Below are 13,832 nucleotides of genomic sequence, written 5' to 3'. Positions count from 1 at the left end.
CAACAGTCTTTAGAACCTTGCTTGAGACTTCTACTGTGAAGTGGGAGAGAATAAGAGCTGATTGAGTGAGGGGTCTGCCAGAAGGGCATGAGCTTCAGTCATGCGCACGCCCGTGAGAGGTAGCTGAGTTCCATTCTAAAGACAAAGGAATTCTCCGGTTGAAACATTTTTGAAGATTTATGATAAAAACATCCAAAAGATTGATTCTATACATCGTTTGACACAAACTGTAATGACATTTTTGAGTTTTCGTCTGGCCTGCGCGTCGTGAATTTGGATTTATGAACTGAAGGCACGAACAAAAAGGAGGTATTTGGACATGAAGGATGGACTTTATCGAACAAAACAAACATTTATTGTGGAACTGGGATTCCTGGGAGTGCATTCTGATGAAGATCATCAAAGGTACGTGAATATTTATAATGCTATTTCTGACTTCTGTTGACATCTAGTGGAAGCCTTAGGAAGTGCAAAATGACCCCACAGACACTGTAGTTTAGATAGACAATCAGTGGAAAAACTACAAACCACTTGGATGTTTTCTCAGGATTTTTTCTCATGATGTCTGTTATACCAGACAACATTCAAACAGTTTTAGAAACTTCAGTGTTTTCTATACAAATCTACTAATAATAATATGCATATCCTACCTTCTTTGGTTCGAGTAGCAGGCAGTTTAATTTGGGCACATTATTCATCCGAATTTCCGATTACTTCCCACTGTCACTAAAAAGTTTATGATGAGTATTTCTGTAAATTGATGTGGCTCTCTGCAAAATCACCAGATGTTTTGGAAGCAAAACATTACTGAACATAACGCGCCAAGGTAAACTGAGATTTTTGGATATAAATATGAACTTTATCGAACAAAACATACATGTACTGTGTAACATGAAGTCCTATGGGTGTCATCTGATGAAGATCATCAAAGGTTAGTGATTAATTTTATCTCTATTTCTGCTTTTTGTGACTCCTCTCTATGGCTGGAAAAATGGCTGTGTTTTTCTGAGACAAGGCGCTGACCTAACATAATCGTTTGGTGTGCTTTCGTAGTAAAGCCTTTTTGAAATCGGACACTGTGGTGGGATTAACAACAAGTTTATCTTTAAAATGGTGTAAAATACTTGTATGTTTGAGGAATTTTAATTATGAGATTTTTGTTGTTTGAATTTGGCGCCCTGCACTTTCACTGGCTGTTATCATATCGATCCCGTCAACGGGATTCCAGCCATAAGATGTTAACCAGTGAAGGACAATGGCAGATGCATATGGTTTATTCTCTCAAACAACATATAGATTCATCTTCCGTCTCCTAGAATTGTATGGTCATATTATTATACTACTGTGAAAATCAATATATATATTCAACATGTTTTTCAATATAATACTATATACATATTATAATACATATTTTTCTCTAAACTGAAAATTTATTCCTGATGATTAGTTCTTATATGTCATTTTATGTACTCACAGAACAGCTCTGGAGGCTTTGACCACTGGCAGCAGCCTCAGAAGACCTTCCTCTGATCTGGAGTATTTCTTCAGGTCAAACACATCCAGCTCCTTTTCTGAAGTCAGCAACACAAAGACCAGAGCTGACCACTGTGCAGGTGACAAGTTGTCTCCAGAGAGCCTTCCTGATCTCAGGTAGCTTTGGATCTCCTCCACTAGAGAATAGTCATTCAGTTCATTCAGACAGTGGAAAAGATTGATGCACCTCTCTGGAGAGGGATTCTCCCTGATCTTCTCCTTGATGTACTTCACGGTTTCTTCATGGCTCTTTGAGCTGCATCTTGTCTCTGTCAGTAGACCTCGTAAGTGCTTCTGATTGGACTCCAGTGAGAGGCCCAGAAGGAAGCGGAGAAAAAGGTCCAGGTTTCCTGTCTCACTTTGGAAGGCTTTGTCCACAGCACTCTTGTAAACAGTAACTTCAGGCTTGTCTCTGAACAGCGAAGAAAAGATCTTGTATTTTGTTTGAGGTTTGGCCATTAGATTCTCATTGTTGTTGATGAATGAAAGGAACACATATACAGCAGCCAGAAACTCCTGAATACTCAGATGAATAAAGCAGTACACCTTGTCCTGGTACAGCCCACATTCCTCTTTAAAGAGCTGTGTGCACAGTCCTGAGTACACTGAGGCTTCATTGACATTAATGCCAGCCCTTTTCAGGTCTTCTTCATAGAAAATCAGATTGCCATTCACAAGCTGTTGAAAAGCCAGTTTTCCCAGTGACAGAATGCTCTCTTTATTCCAGTGTGGACCTGTCTCTTCTTTCCCAAGATACTTTTCATTCTTCTGTTTGGTATGAAACACCACAAGGTGTGTGTACATCTCAGTCAGAGTCTTGGGCATCTCTTCTCTCTTATGTTTCAACATGTGTTCAAGGACTGTTGCAGAAATCCAACAGAAGACTGGAATGTGGCACATGATGTGGAGGCTCCTTGATGTCTTTATGTGTGAGATGATTCTGTTGGCCAGGTCCTCATCACTGAATCTCTTCCTGAAGTACTCCTCCTTCTGTGGGTCATTGAACCCTCGTACCTCTGTCACCTGGTCAACACACCCTGAAGGGATCTTATTTGCTGCTGCAGGTCGGGTAGTTATCCAGATAAGAGCAGAGGGAAGCAGATTTCCCTTGATGAGATTTGTCAGCAGAACATCCAGTGAGGTTGACTCTGTGACGTCACAACAGATCTTGTTCTTCTGGAAGTCTAGGGGCAGTCGGCACTCATCCAGGCCATCAAAGATGAACAGAACTTTGTACTTGTCGTAGTTGGAGATTCCTGATTCTTTGGTTTCCATTGAGAAGTGATTAAGAAGTTCAATGAAAGTGTGTTTTTCCCCTTTCATCAAATTCAGCTCCCGAAAAGGGAATGAAAATACAAATTGGACATCCTGATTTGCTTTTCCTTCAGCCCAGTCCAAAATGAACTTCTGTACAGAGACTGTTTTTCCAATGCCTGCGACTCCTTTTGTCAGCACAGTTCTGATAAGTTTGTCTTGTCCAGTTAAGGGTTTGAAGATGTCGTTACATTTAATTGCAGTCTCCGGTCTTGCTTGTTTCCTGGTTGTTGTCTCAATCTGTCTCAGCTCATGTTCATTATTGACCTCTCCTGGTCCACCCTCTGTGATGTAGAGCTCTGTGTAGATCTTATTGAGAAGTGTTGGGTTTCCTTGTTTCGCGATCCCCTCAAATACACATTGAAACTTCTTCTTTAGATTAGATTTGAGTTCACGTTGGCAAATCACAGCAAGCTCATCTGAATCTAGAAATAACACAGAGGACATTAATATTATGTCTATTTTAATGACTTCAGTATTGGAAGATTGTTGTAAAGTTTTAAATTATAACATTTTGTTCTCTTAACTGACTGTATAAATGTGTAAATGTTTTCATAATGCATTACAGACTGGTGTGACTGATTATATTATCATTGGTATTATTGATGGTATTATTAATGTTGTCTCTCTCTCTCTCTAAATTAATCACCACAACACATCCCTGCTGCTACATGATGAGGTCACTAGGTGTTGTGTTAAGGCTGCTAACATATAATTGAGTTACACAGCTACTTTAGCTGTACTTTAGCTTCAGCTTTTAAATGTTATAAAACAGCATTCAACATGAGGCAGACAGATCTTACATTTCTCCAGTGTGTCAGCAAGGTCCTTCTGGTTCATTTTTCTCAGGATGTGCAGTGTGATCTTCAGAGACCCCTCTCTGGCACTGCTCTCCTGCTTCTCATCTTCAGCATCCACCACTTCCTTATCCTGCTTCTGACTCTCAAAGCCTTCTGGGAGTTCTGGACTAAGAATCCTCTTGAACATCTTCAGCTCGTTCTTCACAAATGTAATAATATTCTCTTCAAGCAACTAAAATAAATCAAGTAAATAAGTTAAGCAAGAGAAGAAATGGTTTCTCATTAACACATTAATGAATGATTGACAGATCAACTTTACTTGAGGTAAACAAAAACAAATGTACATAACAGGACCACATACACTGAATATGGAGTCCAGGTCTGTTTGATGACTCTGGGAAGACTGACCACTGAGAATCTCTGACTCTGATCTCTCCTGTTGGTTTCTGTGGACAAAACATGAGATTACATCTTCTCAACCAGGGAGTACACACACACACACACACACACACACACACACACACACACACACACACACACACACACACACACACACACACACACACACACACACACACACACACACACACACACAGGGAGGGAATGTTGTGTTTGTTTAATATTGTTTTAGGACTATGAAAATGGACAAAAGGATTTGTCTATGGATTATGAAAACAACAAAAATAAATGAAAAATGGGAGAAGAGAAATGACTAGAGACAGTGTTGTTTAACTCACTGACCATGACCCATGAGTTCTTCTTACCTTTGTTCAGTAGAAAAGTCTCCCTCTCTAAACTGTATAGGTTGACTCATTGACCAGTCACTCTTCATGGACACACAGCTGGGAACAGGGGAGGCTGGTCTCTCCTGCTTGATTGGGCTTCAACACAACAGAGACAAACATAACATCTCTCATCTACTCTGAGCTCAGATGGGGAAACAAGAGAAGAGTTTCATTCCGACATGCTATACTGTATATTCATTTTCAGAAATGTTGATAAATTAGCTTTTATTCCTGAAAGACATTTTGATAGAGATTGGTGTGTTTTTTTCACTATCTAATCATGGCATGGGGTTCTTCAATGACAGAAATGTATTTGTTTAAAATCGCTTGATGTTTTCATTTCAGAGACATTTTTTTTGCAAAATGCTATATATCTTCCTCACTCTCAGATAAATCAGTAGTACTGCTAGGTTTTATACAGTAATAATATATATCTGCCCCACTCTCTGATAAATCTGTAGTACTGCTAGATTTTATACAGTAATAATATATATCTGCCTCACTCTCAGATAAATCTGTAGTACAGCTAGGTTTTACACAGTAATAATATATATCTGCTTCACTCTCAGAGAAATCAGTAGTACTGCTAGGTTTTATACAGTAATAATATATATCTGCCTCACTCTCAGAGAAATCAGTAGTACTGCTAGGTTTTACACAGTAATAATATATATCTGCCTCACTCTCAGAGAAATCAGTAGTACTGCTAGGTTTTACACAGTAATAATATATATCTGCCTCACTCTCAGAGAAATCAGTAGTACTGCTAGGTTTTACACAGTCAAATGTCATTGACCGGCTCGATACGGTCTTATGTAGCAAAATTTGAAATTATGTTTTTTACATTGGATAATAGTAGTGACTCAGAGCTAGAAAATGTTATATCATACAGTACAGTTGAGGAACAATGGGAAAGAAATTCTGCTTTGAACGTTGATAAACTTCACTTTTGAGAAAACTTTGAATGTTTTGGTACCTACTGGAGTGCTCTTTGTCTGCAGGGCTGTTACTTTGGCAGATAATGTCAGCCATCTAAAGAAATAGTTTCATATATATATATTTTAAATAATATACTAAATGTATGGTGTTTTTGGTTTATGTCAATTTCATTGTTAGTTATCCTCTTACATCTAGACGTTCCGCTAGCGGAACACCTGCTCCAATATCCAATGATAGGCGTGGCGCGAATTACAAATTCCTCAAAAATACAAAAACTTCAATTTTTCAAACATATGACTATTTTACAGCATTTTAAAGACAAGACTCTCCTTTATCTAACCACACTGTCCGATTTCAAAAAGGCTTTACAGCGAAAGCAAAACATTAGATTATGTCAGCAGAGTACCCAGCCAGAAATAATCAGACACCCATTTTTCAAGCTAGCATATACTGTCACAAAAAACAAATCCACAGCTAAATGCAGCACTAACCTTTGATGATCTTCATCAGATGACAACCCTAGGACATTATATTATACAATACAAGCATGTTTTGTTCAATCAAGTTCATATTTATATCAAAAACCAGCTTTTTACATTAGCATGTGACTAGCATGTGACTAGCATTCCCACCGAACACTTCCGGTGAATTTACTAAATTACTCACGATAAACGTTCACAAAAAACATAACAATTATTTTAAGAATTATAGATACAGAACTCCTCTATGCACTCGCTATGTCCGATTTTAAAATAGCTTTTCGGTGAAAGCACATTTTGCAATATTCTCAGTAGATAGCCCGGCATCACAGGGCTAGCTATTTAGACACCCAGCAAGTTTAGCACTCACCAAAGTCAGATTTACTATAAGAAAAATGTTATTACCTTTGCTGTTCTTCGTCAGAATGCACTCCCAGGACTTCTACTTCAATAACAAATGTTGGTTTGGTCCCAAATAATCCATAGTTATATCCAAATAGCGGCGTTTTGTTTGTGCGTTCAAGACACTATCCGAATGGTAAAGAAGGGTGACGAGCACGACGCATTTCGTGACAAAAAAATGCTAAATATTCCATTACCGTACGTCGAAGCATGTCAACCGCTGTTATAAATCAATTTGTATGCCATTTTTCTCGTAAAAAAGCGATAATATTCCGACCGGGAGTGGTGGTTTTCGTTCAAAGAGAGAGAAAATAAACAATGGAGTCGACTCGTGCATGCGCCTCAGTTTCATAGTACTGTGACTGGCCACTATCCAAACGCGCTAATGTTTTTCAGCCAGAGCCTGCAAAGCCACGATTCAGCTTTTTTCCGCCTTCTGAGAGCCCATGGGAGCCGTAGGAAGTGTCACGTAACAGCAGAGATCCCCTGTATTGGATAGAGATAATCAAGAAGGCCAAGAAATTGTCAGACAGGACACTTCCTGCATGGAATCTTCTCAGGTTTTGGCCTGCCAAATGAGTTCTGTTATACTCACAGACACCATTCAAACAGTTTTAGAAACTTTGGAGTGTTTTCTATCCAAAGCTAATAATTATATGCATATTCTAGTTTCTGGGCAGGAGTAATAATCACATTAAATCGGGTACGTTTTTTATCCGGCCGTGAAAATACTGCCCCCTAGCCATAACAGCTATAAATTGTTATTTTATGGTTGTAAGTGGTAAAATGAACTAGAAAATGTTATATTTTGCAATTCTGTGTAATTACTACTTTAGTAAGGAATTACACATTATTCAGTACTACTACAGTTGCTACATAATTCCAATAGATGGCAGACCACAAATGACATTTCAGAAGATTAGTTTAGTTTTCTCCCTGGATACACCACCACTCCCCATCACAGGACAACTCCTGTGTGCTTCTTTCTGTCCCTTTTCACACTGCTAACGCAAGAGGAAGGACTGAAAAAGCATTTAACAGATTACTGTGAAGTAATATAATGATGATTCATGTTTATTATCACCTGTTTTTATGCTCATGTTTTGAAATTATTCTTCATTAATATAACGATTATCAATCAGCCTGAACATTAATTCAGCCACCTCTGTTTAAGAAAAACGTATTTTCCTAGTACATTCATTGTCAAATTCATCAACCAGCATCGAGCCGCTCTGCCTTCTCTCGCTAGTAATGAACGCAGCTCCGCTAAAAAGCTTGTGTCATCACTCTGCCTTCTCCAGGGGCATGTTGAGGTAAATTTACTAACCGGGAGGTTGAATGATGTAATTTATTGGAGGGCTGGAAGACGCACTCTTGTCTTTTCTATTGCGAGGTTGTTTACTCACAATATCAGATATTAAGATTATGTTTTATAATGCATGTATACTAAGGTTGAGGTTCTGACTAGTGATTATTTACCTGCTATAGTCAATATTTTTTTGCTCTCCCAAAAGCAACACAGCCCTTATACGAGATATATAGCTATCTAAAGTAATGTGACCATTTTAGAAAATCATGGGACATATAGTCTTTGGTTGCATGCTATTTTATGTCAATCATATTGCTGCTTGTAGCCTATAACTGATGCTTCGTGGTCTTATGCTGCCATCTATTGGAAATGTAGCAATTAAAAGTTATTAATTCACTGACAGACATTGATGAGGCAGCTGAGAAATAAAGTGTATTTTTCTCATTAATTCCTTAGATCAGTCTCAAACCTTCCCCATCTGTCCCACGCCAATTTCTGGACTTTCACATAGAGGTTACCAGGTCACCCAGTTCAAACCACATTTGAAAAATAAAACTAGTGTGTCTTGTTTATCAAGTGTTCTGTCTTGAAACAATAAATATAATACAATAACAAAACAAAAAAAGCAAAATGCTTAGTCAGGTTTTGATTAACATAATAATGAAAATGCTATTTAGTACTATAATTGTATTTACTAATATAATATTATTACTAAAATAGTTTCTGAAAGTGTTCAAGGCTACCCTACACTAGAATTAGGGTTAGGGGTTAAGGCTAAAATAGGTCATATGTAGGGTTAGAGTTTCTGTATAGCACTTTGTGACATCTGCTGATGTAAAAAGGGCTTTATAAACACATTTGATGGATTCATTGTTAGGTTTAGGGTTTTTAAGGCAAAAAACTGTATGTGTTTATAGCTCTCCTGTGGCCCTCTGTGGGTACTACATAACTCATTCGCCACACTTGCTAGGCTCATAATCTGATGTAGAAATTGCGTCAGAACTACAAATCAATGAGCTAGACATGTCCATTTGGTTTGCAACTCATTGAACCTGCGCAGCATTCACGCAATACAAATGAAGATTTTGAAGCATATCAAATTACCAAGTAGCCATATAGAAACAACAAGTCACCAAATAAAAGTATTTCTTAATTAAAAAATGTCTTCTGTCTGTTTAAATCGGCCACATCTTGAAAAAGAGGACAAGGACATGTGTTTTGTTTAGGTTATATACCTTTTACTGAAAACACCAAAGGTTAACCATGACCAGAAAATGTTTAACGTTGGATCGGTATGTGCCAGCCATCACTAGCACTATGGGTCACCACAACGTGTACCCAGGCGAACAGTGAGCTGTAACCCTGTTTATAATAAGTTACCTGAGGTCAGCGTTCACGGTTAATGCCGACAGGTCTCATTGATAACAATAGAGAAGCTGACATTGTGACGCAGAACAATGAGCTGGGAATAGAACATTCAGAAGGTGAGTTGGTGCCATGGTGCTCAATAGAACTAATAGGAGCTGGCAGGGAGAAAAATGACCTAAAATAAGGCCTGTTTTTTCGCCATTACTTCACAACTAGAGACATAAGGTAATGTTATGTAACTGGGCTCCATGGCGGATACAATGAACTACGTTAGTTTTCATCAGAAAAAAACATTGTTGAAAATGTAATGTACTTGAGGCGCCCCGAAAATAATATTCAAAAGTTTGGTCCTTGGACACAGAGGGGTTAAACACTTTTACCTTTATTTAACTAGGCAAGTCAGTTAAGAACAAATTCTTATTTTCAATGACAGCCTAGGAACAATAGGTTAACTGCCTTGTTCAGGGGCAGAATGCCAGATTTGTACCTTGTCAGCTCACCAATTTGAACTTGCAACCTTCCGGTTGCTAGTCCACTGCTCTAACCACTAGGCTACCCTGCCACCCCACTAAAGTTTCCGTCCATCTAGTGAAGAGAGAACTGGTCAGAGGTAGCCAGCATCCATCAACGAGAGCCCTCCACGGATTTAACAGGTGGAAGAAACAACCGGGAGCTCCATCGGTCCACAAGAAATGCATGTAGCCGGTGATGATGTAGTGGTAGCTAGGATAACTAGAATGCTGCTGATAGAGTAGCTAGCTAGCTTACCTAGCTGTACCGACTAGCTAGGATAACTAGGATGCTGCTGATAGAGTAGCTAGCTAGCTTACCTAGCTGTACCGACTAGCTAGGATAACTAGGATGCTGCTGATAGAGTAGCTAGCTAGCTTACCTCGCTGTACCAACTAGCTAGGATAACTAGGATGCTGCTGGTAGAGTAGCTAGCTAGCTTACCTAGCTGTACCGACTAGCTAGGTTAACTAGGATGCTGCTGGTAGAGTAGCTAGCTAGCTTAGCTAGCTGTACCGACTACCTAGGATAACTAGGATGCTGCTGGTAGAGTAGCTAGCTAGCTTACCTAGCTGTACAGACTAGCTATGATAACTAGGATGCTGCTGGTAGAGTAGCTAGCTAGCTTAGCTAGCTGTACCGACGAGCTTGGCTATCTAGCAGGTCGGTCGTCTGTCCCTCGTCTCGAGGAGGATGAAAAATCCGGTAAACCACAAAATGAAACAACGAGAGAGAGTGAAAAGGACCTGGCTACACTCATACTGTCCCTGACCATAAAGCAAAAAGCAAATTGAACAATAAACGTTGGCGTCTCAACACTGTAACAATCTCCATCGTTCTTCCTCAAGATCACCTCAGCCCACTCTGCGCGTAACCGGACAATATGCTTGGCGCCACATCGAACGTGGACGCGGACAGTTCCAGAACGCGGACATGAGCAGTACAACACAATCAGCTAAACACAGTATTTGCAGTGGGTTACATTAGTAATGTTCATTTTTTTATTATTATTATGTTAAACAAAATTCTTTTGAGATCTGGGGGGGGCAGGGGTTAAGAACGGAGCAGAAGATACTTTGTTGTTTGCTGTAACTAATGGACAAAGTTGTAGTGTAATGTATTGTAATATATTGTATTATATTGTATTGTAAAAAAGTCAGCCGGAGTTGACGTGGGCCATCGTTCAAACAAAGAGATGCATCCCTGACCACCAGTGTGTTTGGATATAATGAAGATCAATTCAGTGAAGAAGAACCTCTAGAGTTCTGATCAAAGAGCCCTATAAAGGGTTCTATATATATATTCTATATATACTGTATACTCAGACACTTCCTAACCTCCTATAAAGGGTTCTATATATATATTCTATATATACTGTATACTCAGACACTTCCTAACCTCCTATAAAGGGTTCTATATATATTCTATATATACTGTATACTCAGACACTTCCTAACCTCCTATAAAGGGTTCTATATATATATTCTATATATACTGTATACTCAGACACTTCCTAACCTCCTATAAAGGGTTCTATATATATTCTATATATACTGTATACTCAGACATTTCCTAACCTCCTATAAAGGGTTCTATATATATATTCTATATATACTGTATACTCAGACACTTCCTAACCTCCTATAAAGGGTTCTATATATATATTATATATATACTGTATACTCAGACACTTCCTAACCTCCTATAAAGGGTTCTATATATACAGTATTCTATATATATACTGTAAACTCAGAGACTTCCTAACCTCCTATAAAGGGTTCTATATATATATTCTATAAATACTGTATACTCAGACACTTCCTAATCTCCTATAAAGGGTTCTATATAGAACTTTAGTGGTTCCGTATATTAAGCAAGATAGAACCCTTTTTGGTTTAAACAGGAGTGAAGAGTGTTGATATAACGGATATATTGTCAGAATTCCGCTTGTGACAACGATCAGAATTAGTAAAAACAATAAGGTTATGACAACATATTAGGCAATAATTAAGAGGCTAAATGATTGTGTCATGCTAACATTCTATAGATGTGTGTGTGTGTGTGTGTGTGTGTGTGTGTGTGTGTGTGTGTGTGTGTGTGTGTGTGTGTGTGTGTGTGTGTGTGTGTGTGTGTGTGCTGGTGAGACATCTACTTATCACAGTCCAATGTACAGATTACAAACATTTCATTCCAGCTATATAGCGTTTTGCAAGACAAAAATTCATACACAAAAATCTATGAATTAAAATCTTAGAACAACAATGTTTTACAGACACATGAAGGTGCCCACAAGCAATCATTTCTGATGAAAAATAACATGTGAAAAAAATGTGGATATAAAGTTTTAGAAACAAACTCTTTAATAATTCTTAAACAAATGGTCATCTCACCTCTTACATTTGGTGTCATGTTCACCAAAGAGACTCCTTTTAGAGGCAGGACCCCCCTCCTCTCTCTCCCCGGAGAGACTCATTTTAGAGGCAGGGCCTCCCTCCTCTCTCTCCCCAGAGAGACTCATTTTAGAGGCAGGGCCTCCCTCCTCTCTCTCCCCGGAGAGACTCATTTTAGAGGCAGGACCCCCCTCCTCTCTCTCCCCGGAGAGACTCATTTTAGAGCACTGAGCCCTAAACAGAGATCCAGCATGTTGGTTGTGGTTAACACAGTGACAACTAATTATTGAAGGTCAATTGTTATATTTTATTCATTATCTCTTTGCGAAATAAAACATTTACTAACAGACACATTCAAACAGTCAGGTAATTTAATGCATCACATGAACATGTAGTCGTGACTGATATTTTTCACCTTTTCTCCATGTAGTGGAACTAATAATAATAATAATAATAATGTCTCACTTTCTCTTTTAATAATTTCTCTCATTCTAGTGTGTTGCTTTGTTCAACAGGTATGATATTATTATGCTGTTACTGAATTCAGTTCATAATAACAATGTTAAGAAAAGTCTGTTCAGTGGTTTCATACCAAATTATACAGGAAGCAGGAGATCATTGTATTTTAGAAAACAACAAATGTTCTGATATTCTGAAAGATGATTTAGAACTATGATACATTAACATTTTTACAAATGGTAAAATAACCACGATATACGAATGGTATAATACGATATATGAACAATATGTTATTGAATTTGACTTGCCTACGCCCAGTTAGCGCCATTTTGTATGATTGAACTGTCACGTAGCTGTCCCAGGTGAAATGGACTGTTAGATCTGAGTGTTTTACTGTCATTCACTATACTAAAATAACACCATACATTTAATGTCCCTACACACTTTACAATAATCCCTGGGTAGATTCTTACCTTGTAGCCTGAATTCACAACCAGAACCTGTCAAGTCATTGAGATATTTCCCGTTGTGCTGAGAGAGCAGCAAGTGGCTCTGTATCTATGTTCTAGGTACAGTTGACCTTTGGATGCAATAATATCTGGTCAAAGTCTAGTGACACAACCCAATAGTATATCATAAACATAACAGCAGTATAACCTTTGGCCGGTAAAGGCCAAGGCATAATATAAAATGTAGAATCATTATGATGGATCCAGTTTCATACTATAACATGGAGAATCATTATGATGGATCCAGTTTCATACTATAACATGGAGAATCATTATGATGGATCCAGGTTCATACTATAACATGGAGAATCATTATGATGGATCCAGGTTCATACTATAACATGTAGAATCTTTATGATGGATCCAGTTTCATACTATAACATTTAGAATCATTATGATGGATCCAGGTTCATACTATAACAATTAGAATCATTATGATGGATCCAGTTTCATACTATAACATGGAGAATCATTATGATGGATCCAGGTTCATACTATAACATGGAGAATCATTATGATGGATCCAGGTTCATACTATAACATGTAGAATCTTTATGATGGATCCAGTTTCATACTATAACATTTAGAATCATTATGATGGATCCAGGTTCATACTATAACAATTAGAATCATTATGATGGATCCAGGTTCATACTATAACATGTAGAATCATTATGATGGATCCAGGTTCATACTATAACATGTAGAATCATTATGATGGATCCAGTTTCATACTATAACATGTAGAATCATTATGATGGATCCAGTTTCAGTCTTTACCCATTGCCCTTCATTCTCTAGACTTCCAAGTAATACATAGATCTCCACCAGGTGAATCTCCTTGCTGGATTCATGTTGAAACAGCTATGAACAGGTGATCTTGGTTGGCCACTTGTATATTACTCTAAATAATAAAGCCTGTCTTGTTGTTCTTCTTCTCTGCTGCAGATATAATGTCCAGCTTCTTGGACTTCTAGGACACTTGTACTGTATAGTTTATCACTGTGGCTATAAATGCCATAAAATCCACTTTCT

The 13,832-nt window shown here is 38.1% G+C and overlaps 1 long non-coding RNA gene across 1 annotated transcript; it reads right to left on the bottom strand.

Annotated features, from left to right (window-relative positions):
* Positions 1-4,411: 4,411 nt before the first annotated feature.
* Positions 4,412-12,851, bottom strand: LOC123735045 (uncharacterized). The gene is made up of 3 exons (XR_006765229.1): positions 12,762-12,851; positions 11,830-12,063; positions 4,412-4,528 (listed from the first exon to the last, which is right to left on the bottom strand). It is a non-coding gene; the product is annotated as an uncharacterized lncRNA (long non-coding RNA).
* Between the last annotated feature and the right edge of the window lie 981 nt (positions 12,852-13,832).

The sequence above is a fragment of the Salmo salar genome, unplaced genomic scaffold (genome assembly GCF_905237065.1).
Source record: "Salmo salar unplaced genomic scaffold, Ssal_v3.1, whole genome shotgun sequence".
NCBI classification, from domain to species: domain Eukaryota; kingdom Metazoa; phylum Chordata; class Actinopteri; order Salmoniformes; family Salmonidae; genus Salmo; species Salmo salar.
The sequence above is the reverse complement of the archived record's forward strand: the minus strand, read 5'-3'. Positions and strand labels throughout refer to the sequence as shown.